Genomic DNA, 12,277 nt, shown 5'->3' on the forward strand with positions numbered 1-12,277 from the left:
CACGTTCAGTCAAATGTGGCCTTGATGTTGAGATCTATCACTCTCACCTCACCTCTGGAATTCAGCCGTTTTATCTATGCTTGAACTAAGGCTGTAGTCAGGGCAGGAGCTGAGTGGCCCTAAAAAACTCAAACTGAGGGTCAGTGAGCAGGCTATTAGTGAGCATGTGCTGCTTGATGGCACTATTGATGACACCTTCTACCACATTACCGATCACCAGGAGGCTGATGGGGCAGTGAGTGGCAGGTTGGATTTGTCCTGCTTTTTATGCACAAGACAGAGCTGGGCAATTTTCCACTTTGTCAGGGAGATGCCAGTGCTGTAACTGTGCTGGAAGAGCTTGGTCGGGGTGGGGGTTTGGGGGGGGGGGGGTGCGGTGGGCAGTGGCACAAGTCTTCAGTACTATCGCTGGAATGCTGGTACTTTAGCCCTATTCCCAACCTTTGCAGTATCCAGTGCCTCCAACCATTTCTTGATATCACACGGAGCGAACCAAATTGGCTAAAGGCTGACCTCTGATGTTGGGAATCACTGGAGGAGGCTGAGATAGATCATCCACTCAGCAATTCTGGCTGAAGGTAGCTGAAAACGCTTCTACTTTCTCTTTTGCACCACTGAGCTGGGAACCCTCATTATTGAGGATGGAACCTCCTTCTCCAGTGAGTTGTTTAATTGTCCACCACAATTAATGACTGGGTGTGGCAGGATGGCAGAGGTTAGGTCGGATCCATTGGTTATTGGATCACTTAGCTCAGTCTACCACTTGCTGCTTATGCTGCTTAAGATGCAAATCATCTTAACTAGGTTGGCACCTCATTCTCAGATACACCAGGAGGCAGGAGGGCTGCTTGTGGTAATTTGCAGGAGGTTTATTTGCTCATATTTGGCCTGAAGCCATGAGACTTCATGGGGCCTGGAGTGAATGTTGAGAACTCCCAAGGCAACTACATCCTCACCATGCCTCCTCCTCTGCCAGGTCTGTCCTACCAGGGCAAAAGACATATCAGGGGATGGTGATGGTGTCCAGGGACATTGTCGGCAATGTTTAGCCATGCCAGATTGTTATTTTGCCAATCTAGACAGTTCTTCCAACTTTGGCATGATCTCCTAGGTGGTAGTAAAAAGAACGCTGAGAGGATTCAGTTTGTCATTGTAATTTCTGGTGTCCGGGTTGATGTCAGGAGGCCTGTCCAGTTTCATCCTGTTCTGTGATTCTGTGTGAGTAGTTTTACAATTTGCCAACTTGGTGTGAAAGGAGTTTCTATGGTTTGGCCATCCAAAAGAATTGAATTCAAACAGGGTGTTGATCGATGCTACCAAATTCATTTCCAGGCAACCGGTCAAAAACTTACTCCAGGCACTCTCCTGCATAGCCTCAATATGATAACATGGAGCAGAGCAGAAACTCTGACCATTCTAGCTCAGTATTACACAAAAGAATTATTTTCTAGTTGCAATCAATTAGAATATAGACAGTGCACTGTTTGTAAAAATGGACTTGGCTCTCTGTTATATGTTCATGCTGAACTGTTTTCTTTTAAATAATGACGATGCTATTTTATAAATTACGAACAAGGATCCTATTCACTATAATTTGGGCTCACCATTTGCCTTGGGACTTCTGCCCTAAAATTAGGGACAATTACTCTATCTACCTGTGCTAAGGCCTCAGGCACTGCACCATCTGTTGTCTTTAGCAATGTGGTTTGTTTGGTCAATAATCAAATAGGACGTTGATTTTGTAGTTTTCTGTGAATGAAATGGAGCCTGATTCACTGCTTGTTGTACTGTTTATATGGCCCACTTTGTAGCCCCATGGCCACTGGGGTCAAGTCTTACTTCAGGCTTTGAGCCTTAAAATCAAGGCAGATAGTTCACTTTGGTGCTGAAAGCGTGCTGCACTGTTGCAAGAGCTGCATTTCCAGATGAGACATTAAACCAAGCCTCGACAGAAGGAAGCAAAAAATTCCATGGCACAATTTCAAAGAAGCAAAGTTATGCCTGGTGCCCTACTCAAACTTATCCATCTATCAACGTTAAACCATCACACTGCTGTTTGGGGCAGGGGGCTTGTGTGTGCAAACTGGCTCCCGCAGTTTTTTCAACAATGTCTCCATTTCAAAAGTAATTCACTGGTTGTAAATTCATTTGACACATCTGGTGGTTCTGAAAAGTCCTATATAAAAGAAAATCTTTCTATATGTTAGTTGCAACTATTAAATAGACTGAGGCACTGAACTGTGCTGAGGAAAGGGTTAAAACATTAGCTGAAGCACATCATTCCATGAAGTTTAGCATAGCTCGTCACCCATTGTGTTGCCTGAAAAATCTAATTTTTAAAAGAATGCACTTACAATGCAATATGTTTCAAATTCTCAAAAGCACTTTTTTTTTCAGAAGTGGTATTTAGGCAGAAGTCATCAATACAGGGTTATTGTCCAATTCTTCCATTAAATGGCAAGAGATCTTTTCATTGGAGTCAGGAATCGATTAGAAAATCTACAATTCACAAAAGCTTCGTTCAGGGCAAGGCCAGTACTTTCATACAGAGCAGTCTCCTTTCCTGCATCTTTAAAAGACATGACCATTAACCCCTTTTCCTAACACATTTCTTTCTATTGAAAAGGATTCGGTGTAGCTCCAAGTCCCATCTTGTGTTATGTTGCTAAGTAGAAGTTCTTTGATATTCTTTATTTTCTTTTTAAAACATCCTTTTAAAATTGTTTATTGAAATGAAACAGATTATATTCCCTGGTTTTCCTAAATCATTTTATTTCTTTCTCTGGTCTTCCAATGAAATGTCATTATAATGAGTTTTATCAGGTAGGGTCTAAACTGATCTGTGTGTTTTGGGGTGGATGTCTACTTGTAAGGAGCTGTAGAAGGTTAAGTCTAAGTGAGATTAATCATAAGACCAGATATCAGACTGCCAGTAATTTTTACAGTCACAACCCATTTGAGCTCCGAGATGACCACAGTGGTGGAAGCCATGGAAAATAACTCTGATTTTAGATTCTGTTCAAATTCAAGTCTCACCTTTAGAGCCTTGTGCACACAGTTCAGGCTGACATCTGAGTTCTGATGGACTGCTGCACTGCCAGAGGTGCGAAGCTAAAAGCTAAAAAACTCATGGAATCACATGCCCGTTTTGGCATGTGCAATTTACAAATGCCTGTTCGGATTAATGCAAACAGAGCATAAATTTTGTGATGTTTTGAATGATAGTGGCTTGCAGCCAGCCCTGTGTGCACTGTGGCTTAGCAGGGGGCCCTGGTTCCCGTGAGACCAGTGCCACCTAGACACCTCTCAGCTTACACCTGTTAGAGGAAATATGCACTCTGACTACAACAGGTCCTGGAAGTTTGTTGGAGTTTGACCCACAGGAGGAAGGTGGATATTGCAACATGAGCAAGCTCCCACATAGGGTTAGCTACCCTACAGTGAGATCATTTGATTCAGTGAATGAGGCCAGGCTGCAGGAAGTGGAGAGAGAAGATATGTACTATTACCACAATTGGTCAGAAGGCCATCCAGGTAAGTGCTTGAAAAGAATGGAAAGGTAACCACAGAAGTCAACGCGAATGGTGTTACATTGGAAACCAACATGTCGTTCTGCATTCAATGATCACACACATGAATGGTCAAGGCCAGTGAATTCATCTGCCAATGCCACAGCAGTGCATATCGGAGGTTGGGTAGAATTTTGATAAACAGAACCTCTGGTTTACTTCCAGAGCCAAGTTCTAATGAGGGAAGGAATAACAGGATAGGGCAGTCAAATCAATGGCTGAAGAGGTGGTGCAATGTGCAGGGATTCAGATTCCTGGATCATTGGGATCTCTTCTGGGGAGAAAGATTACAAAGAGATCCTGATCAACGTCAATGGATTGAGGAGTGGCAGATGGAGTTGAATTTGGATAAATGCGGGGTATTGCATTTTCGTAAAACAAACAAGGGCAGGATTTATACAATTAATGGTACAACACTGGATAGTGTTATAGAACAGAGACCAAGTGGTTCAGATATGTAATTCTTCAAAATTTGCTTCACAGGTAGACAGGGTGATAAAAAGATGTTTAACACGCTTAACTTCATTGCTCAGACCTGAGTATAGGAGTTGGGTATAGATGTTGAGCTTGTACAGGTCATTGGTGATGTCTTTTCTGGAGTACTGTGTATGATTCTAGTCACACGGTTATAGGAAGGATATTATTAAGCTGGAGAGCGTTCAGAAAAGACTTAACAGGATGTTGCCAGGAATGGCGGGTTTGAGTTATAAGGGTAGGCTTTCTTCTCTGGGCCATAAGAGTTTGAGGGTGACCTCACAGAGGTTTATAAATTCATTAGCACATAGATAAGGTGAATTGCAAAGTTCCATTCCCTAAGGTGGGAGAGTTCAAAACTGAGGGAACATTTTTAAGGTGAGAGGAGAAAGATTTAAAAAGGATATGTGGGGCAAGAGAATGGTTAGTGTGTGGAATGAACTGCCAGAAGACGTGGAGGATGCAGGTACAGTCACAATGTTTACTAGACATTGGGATAAATTCAAGAATAGGAAAGGCTTGGAGGGATATAGGCCAAATACAGGCAGGTGGGACTAGTTTAGTTTGTAAACATGGTCAGTGTGTTGGACTGAAGGGTCTGTTTCCATGTTGTATGTCTCTTTGATTCTGTGAGCCTATGCCTGAAAGAAGTAGCAGAGTTCTGTGACAAGCAGAAACAATTCACACACCATTCCTAGTGTGGGTGAGGGTGAGAGAAATGCTCCTGGAAAATGATAGGTACATGAGCCCCCTCCTTTTATGGGCAACTTCTCTGTTTTTTTTACCTGCCTCTGCTCCAGCTCCCTCTCATACTGCAATGGCTTGGTGCATATCCAGCCTTTTGAATGTGCAGTAGGTGTCCGAACCTCATGACACAACTACTAGCTTCTCTTCATTCTCCCTGGCCTTTAACAACTTATAGCCAGCTGTGCAAACCCACCAGCACTTCCACAAACTCAGCCAGTGCAGATAGATTAACTTGACCAAACCTGAGATTGGTCAGTGTTTCCTTTAAATAGCACCGTTTTGAAGTGGGAGCTTGTGGTGCTGTCCCTCCCACTGCTCAATGCATTTTCACTCCTGAGTGTTGGAGAAAGTTTCTGGGCTGGAATGATTAAGTCAAAAAGCAATAACAGATGATGCCTGACACTACAACCAGCCTACAACACATTCTTCTGACCTATCACCTCATGCCCACATTAATGGCCTCACCTAGATACCATTTTTTGAGTGGCTGTCAGGAATGTACACCATTTTGGTGCTAACACGACACCGATAGTGGCAAAACTACTGAGCCATATCTAGCTGCAGCTGTGTTTTAGAATTTAATAGAACAGAATAGAAATTTATTGTCATGTGCACTTTTACATGAAAAACAGTGAAATGTTTTATGAGTTGTCACACCATGGCACCTATATTACTGACAAAAGTTATGCATAACAATAAAAAAAGTAAAGTTAAGACAAATTCCATCACAGTTCAGTTAACAGCTCCTGGCCTGGGTAAGCCAATGAAGGAATGCCGGAGTACCCTGAAGGTGGATCCAGGCCGCTGGAATACTGGTCTGGAAGCCTCTGCTGAAGATGATAGCCACTCTGGAGTGCTGGAAGCTACCTCGTCGCCGGACCAGAAGAAGCCTCCTGCCCCCTGTCCAACACTCCTCTTGCCACTGCTACTGATCCGCCATCTGTCCTTTTCACCGATGCGTCTGCTCCTTCGGGCACCCGGGCCTAGCTGCAGAACCTGGAGCCTCAGCCCACTCTGTGTGTCCAGGCCAGGGAAGTCATCCCGGGGCTTGGTCCTTGCTCACCGGGAGACCCCAGGGTGGGGTGGAGCTATGTCCTGGCATTGCTGCTACTGCTGCTGGAGGCCTCCTCCTTCACCCACCGATCTCCAGGCTTTAAAGAAAACTAAAAAAAACCCAGCATGGGTAAAATAAAGAGAAAAGAAGCGAAAGAAAGCCGATGGGAGCGGATGAGCCTTGGGTTCAGCTCCCCTGCTGCACTGCCATCTTGTTTGAAATGATGTAACACTGAACCTCAGATGAATGGAATGGAATGGAATTCAGTACGTATCTTAACTCCATCAGTTGCCTTTGCAACATGATCCTTAACACCTTTAGGTGGAAACAAATCTCACAAATCTCAGATTTAAATGTATTGACTGAGCCAGCATTTGGGTACATTTTGTGGGACAGTACCCGATTGTCCTAACCCACCCATTGCTTGAAGAAAAGCACCTTCTCTCCTAATTGGTTCAGCACTAATGTTAGGTTTTCATGCTATTATGCAGTAATTTAAGTACCATACTGCAGATTGAAGCATTTGAAATTGGAGGGAGTGAAGGGAAGTCGGATTAAACAAAAAGTCACAAACTCTCAGTGGTTAAAACATGAACAGACTGCTTACCCTGGGAAGATCAGTTAAGCTCTGTTATTGCATATTCCCAGGCTGAGCATTTGCTCAGGCGTTCAGATCGCTACCTGGGAAAAGGTGCTCCCTGAGGTCCTGCAGCCTGATACCATCCTGGCCAAACATGACAATTCTCAGCCACTAGGTCACAGAGGTCACTGCACTGTTATTATCCTAAATCTGTTCTGCATGGCTTGCATATCAGGGGTCCGCAGAGGGATGTGAATAGTCAGTGGTTTTGAATTTCTAAAGTCCACTGCAGTCACCTGTTCCTCCCCAGCCCGCGGCCCATGACTGCAGCTCATTCACCTTCCCTTTTTGTATTGTTGAATGCGGCCTTTTCAGATTGTCCACTCTGTAAAGCCAAGTAGTGGAATGGCCAGCAGGGTCACTGACCATTATTTTTTTGACCAGATGGGATTGCACTTTTAGAGCACTATTTGGTTTAGTTTTTTTTTGCTTTAGCTACATCAGTCTCCACTATCTGTCCCCTCAGGCCAAATGTCTTTTCCACCTCTGTGATCTGGGTTAAAGAGGGTCTAAGCCTCAGCCTGTGTATCAGAGAAAAATATAATGTTACCTTTCAACTTACAATGAAGCTGGGTCATAAAAACCGAGCAGAACAGGGGAAGGAACGACTATTTTGTACTTAGAAATGGTCTTACCTGTAAATAAAGGGTAATGGATAAGACCCACATAAGGCACTTTCTTACCTTGATGACTTATAGAAACCCTTATTGTATAAAACTCCTTCCTTAATTACCATAGTGCACTGAAGTACAAACAGGCTGTCGTACGTGGAGGGATTTGCCAAAATTAGTGTTAATGATTTTGCAACGTATAAATTAATAGCAATGTTCTGACCACTGCTACAACTGAATACTGGGTTTTATAACATTTAGTACACTTTGAGCAATGAGATTAATAGTTACATCACCACTACAATGAACAAAAATGTATAGTTTACTGAAATCAGGCTGTAGCTTGACAATAACTGAACTGAACCTCCATATGGTCAATTCTGGCAGCCTTCTGTCCTGTGAGACAATAGCTTGAGCCCCGGTGGTCCCTTTAGTGGCAGCAGTGTCTCAGGACCCCAGTCCTGTGTGTGACAGACCCTACTGCATTCACTGCAGAGGAAGACTGGGGGCTGAGAAGGTGCATAACTTACAGGTCTCTGTTTTCACGGTTGAACTTCCCATTTCCAACTCTGTTTCTCTCTCGACAGATACTGCCAGACCTGCTGAGTTTCTCCAGCACTTTCTGTGTTTAAGCTTTCGTCTTTCTAAACAAAGAGTGATTTGCCTCTTTCCAAAAACCTTCCAAACTGTCAGCTTCCTGAGGTCACAGATGTCAGCGTCTGTCTTCCAGTTGTCAGTATCAATATCCTCCACTTTTATACCTTGCTTGCTGCCATCCTTGCAGCAGAGGTTTGAAAGCTCAGGCAGTCATGGTGTAATGCCCAACTTCACATATATGGCCATTATCCACCCAATGAACAAGGCTGAGTAATAGAACCTAATAATATCACTCACAGTGGCAGAGGCTAGAGCAACATGAGGTACCTCGAGGCCTAATGGCTGTGACACTGTTCATTCAAATTACAGAAAGGATGTCATGCCAGTTGGCAGTGATATTTTCTGATTTCCAAATGTTTGAAATAATCACACCTTGTTTCAAAAGATGAGAGCTCTTTTGCTTAATTAAAACTTGCCATGTTGCCTGGCTCAGATTGATCACCACAGTAACAAACAGAAAATGCTGGAGAAACTCAGCAGTTCTCAGTATCTGTCAAGAGAGAAGCAGAGCTAATATTTCAAGTCCAGTATAACTATTTCTCAGAATGGTTGATTGGACTGGTGCATTTTTTTAAAATGACTTATTTTTCTAATCAAGCTATTTAGAGATGTTATCTCACACATCTGGAGGTGGTGGGACTTGAACCTGGACCACTCAGTGTAGGGTTGGGGAACACTGCCACTGACAAGAGCTTACAAGAGCTCCTTGTAAGGTCCTAACTCAACAGTGCAGCCATGAACGTAACCCCACTGGAACACTTTCACATTCAATTGGTTGATGGATGTTTAGTACCTAGTTATTGAGGGTAACACATTGTGTATTGATTAGTTAATAATCATTCCACTTCAACATGTAAAGGTTTGTTTTGTGACAAATGGGCACATCTGGAGTTGGGATGTCTTATTAACTCTTCTATTGACATTTTTTGTGATGAAAGATTTTCTAAATTTCCCTTGCTTGTCAAAAAAATAAATTAAGCCACAGCACTCCCTAGGGGCTGTATTATTTTGTTTACACTTGGTTCATTTGGTTTCATGCCGCGAGTGACTAAATATGGTAACTGGTGGGACCTACAATAGCTGGGGTGCCTTATTACCCCTTCTGAGGACACTTTGATTTCTCCAACTTTCTTTAAAAATATTGATTTATGTTCTGGTGCCCTTATGGGCTGATTTACTTTGCTTTTATTTGATTAATTTAACCTTCCCAAATGAATACCTAGATGTGGATATAAAGTGAAGCCAGCCAACCCGAGGGGGATTGTTTATAAAGTGGAAATGTAAACTCTGTGACAAGCAATAAACAGTTTTCCTGAAAGCATTCTACTCTTGGTATGTGCTTCACAAATGGCTTCGAACAAATTTCTGGCTAATTAGTTCCTAACTCTTTATACGCAATACAACATAAAACATGTGGCTAAAGTGGTCTGTAAAACTGTCTGTCCTTTGCATGCATTACACCTTCTTCACTGGCAAATTAGGGTTCATATAATGTGCATAAAACATAATTTTATAACCCCCACGTGCTGGGGCTTTTGCCTTAGTGACAGTGAAATTTGAGTGAGGATTTGGGATCATGTGTGGTCTCAGTGTGGAGGGAAAAAATGTTTAAATACAAAAAAAAATTTAAAACACCCAAATTGAAATCTCTCCCTGAATGGGAATACATTGCAGTGTGCTATATACATGTTAACACAAGCAGATAAGGAGGATGTTGTCATTTGCTCCTTTGAAGTTGCTCTGATGTTCAATGCAATGGTTTTCAACCTAAACTCCACCTTTTTTCTCTATCCCCTTAACCCTTGACCCCCTTTGCATTCAAAAGCAAATGATATGGTCATTAGCTCATTGCCCATTTGTGGGATCTTGCTGTGCATAAATGGGCCACTGCATTTCCTATGTTAAAAGACTGAATACACTTCAGAACACACTTCATTTGATGTAATGTACTTTGGAATTAACGTGAGTGCACAAAAATGTTGCATAGATGGAAGTTATCGTTTTGATCTGCTTGCTGAGCACACGCATCAGGGGACTGCATATCAGGTTGACAGTTTATACAAATTTGGTGGCAAACACCAAATCCAGATGCTGAAATAAAAATCCAGGACCAGGGCTCATTGTAAATCAACATAATTTTTAGAATAAAAAGATGTCCTGGCTCAGAAAATAATTTCTGTGTAAAGAGGCTTCAATCAAAAAATGAGCTGACTAAAATGTTTCCTACATTGCATAAAGAGTCATACAGTTGTACAGCATGGAAACACACACTTTGGTCCAATTTGTCTATGCCGAACAGATACCTAAATTAATCTACTCCCACTTGCCAGCATTTGGCCCTTATCCCTCAAAACCTTTCCTATTCATATACCCATCCAGATGGCTTTTAAATGTTGTAACTGTACCAGCCTCCACCACTTCCTCTGGCAGCTCATTCCATACACGCACCACCCTCTGTGTGAAAATGTTGCCCCTTTAAAATCTTTTCCCTCGAAACATATGGCCTCTAGTTTTGGAGTCCCTTGCCCTGAGGAAAAGACCTTAGCTATTCACCCTATCAATGCTCCTCATGATTTTTTGAATGTTGAGACGTTCACCTTTCAGTCTCCAATGCTCCAGGGAAAATAACCCCGGCCAATTCAGCCTCTTCGTACAGCTCAACCCTCTACCCCTGGCAGTATTCTCATAAATCTTCTTGAACCTTTTAAAGTATCACAACACCCTTCCTATAGCAGGGAGACAGAATTGAATGCAATATTCCAGAAGTGGCCTAACTGATGTCCTGTACAGCCGTAATGACCTCTCAGCTTCCATACTCAATGCATTGACCAATAAAGACGAGCATACCAAATACCTTCTTCACCACCCTGTCTACCTGCAGCTCCACTATCAACCAACTACGTACCCGTACTCCAAAACCTCTCTGTTCAGCAACACTCCCCATGACCTTATGTGTTTAAGTCCCACCCTGATTTGCATTTTCAAAATGTAGCACCTCACATTTACCTAAATTAAACTCCATCTGCCACTTCTCGGCCCATTGGCGCATCTGATCAGGATCCCATTGTACTCTGAGGTTTGTTGTCCACTACACCTCCAGTTTTGGTGTCATCTGTGAACTTAATAACCACTACCTCCCATGTTCACATCCAAATCATTTATATAAATGACAAAAAGCAGTGGGCACAGCACCGATCCTCATGGCACATTGCTGGTCACAGGCTTCTAGTCTAAAAAGCATTCTTCTACCACCACCCTACACCTCCCACCTTTGAGCCAATTCTGTATCCAAATGGCTAGTTCTCTCTTCATCACTGCTCAATTCAATTCTATATAGCTGATAGTAGACAGACAGTTAGCTCAGTTGTCTAAATGGCATGCAGAATGATGGTACAGGTTCAATTCCTGGTGCAGCCATGTGGTAGCTCACGGAGGGCTTGTACCTTCATCTGTTGCCCATTCCTAGTTGCCCTTGAGGAGGTGGTGGTGAGCTGCCTTCTTGAACTACTCTGGCCCATCGGTGGTAGAAAGACCCACAATGTCATTGGGGGACGGATTTTCAGGATTTTGACCCAGTGACATTGAAGGAACAGCGATATATTTCCAAGTCAGGACGGTGTGGGGCTTGGAGGGGAGCTTGCAGGTGGTGGTGTTTCCGTATAGCTGCTTCCCACTGTCCTTCTAGATAGTAGCAGTCGTAGGTTTGGAAGGTGCTATCTAAGGAGTCTTGTTGAATTTCTGCAGTGTATCTTATAGGTGGCAAATGCTGCTGTTACTGAATATTGGTAGTGGAGGGACCGAATGTTTGTGGATGTGGTGCCAATCAAGTGGGTTGCTTGTCCCGGATAGTACTACCTTCTTGAGTGTTGTTGGAGCTGCTCTCATCCAGACAAGTAGGGAGTGTTCCATCACACTCCAGACTTGTGTTTTGTAGATGGTGACCAGGCTTTGGGGAGCCAGGAGGTGACTTACTCACTGCAGAACTGTAGGCTCTAATTTCAATGAACGTATGGATATCACAACATTTTGGGAGTGTGTCCTAATAGCTAGCCCCTCTATTGCAAGATATTTTACCACAAATGTGAAAATTTACATAAAATTATGAAAAATCCCAATTTGCCTGATTGATTGCTACCGAAGGCAAAAACAAATCACTCAAGGTGTTGTTTGGTTAAAATAGCTCCATTTATCACAACATACCTAACTTTAACCATTTGAAGACACACACACACACAAAGATAAACAGACAGGACATAAAATATTATGAATAGAGAAAATATTAGTGAAATACAGACCCATATCATAGAATCCCTACGGTGTGGGGGCAGGCCCTTTGGCCCAACAAGCCCACACTGAACCACAGAGCATCCCACCCAGTCCCATTCCCCAATAACCCTCACATCACTGAACACTGTGGGCAATTTAGCACAGCCACTCCACCCTAACCTGCACAACTTTGGACTGTGGGAGGGAACCCATGCAGACACAGGAAAACGTGCAAACTCCACACAGACAGTCACCTCAG

This window comes from Stegostoma tigrinum, chromosome 29 (genome assembly GCF_030684315.1).
Source record: "Stegostoma tigrinum isolate sSteTig4 chromosome 29, sSteTig4.hap1, whole genome shotgun sequence".
NCBI lineage: Eukaryota > Metazoa > Chordata > Chondrichthyes > Orectolobiformes > Stegostomatidae > Stegostoma > Stegostoma tigrinum.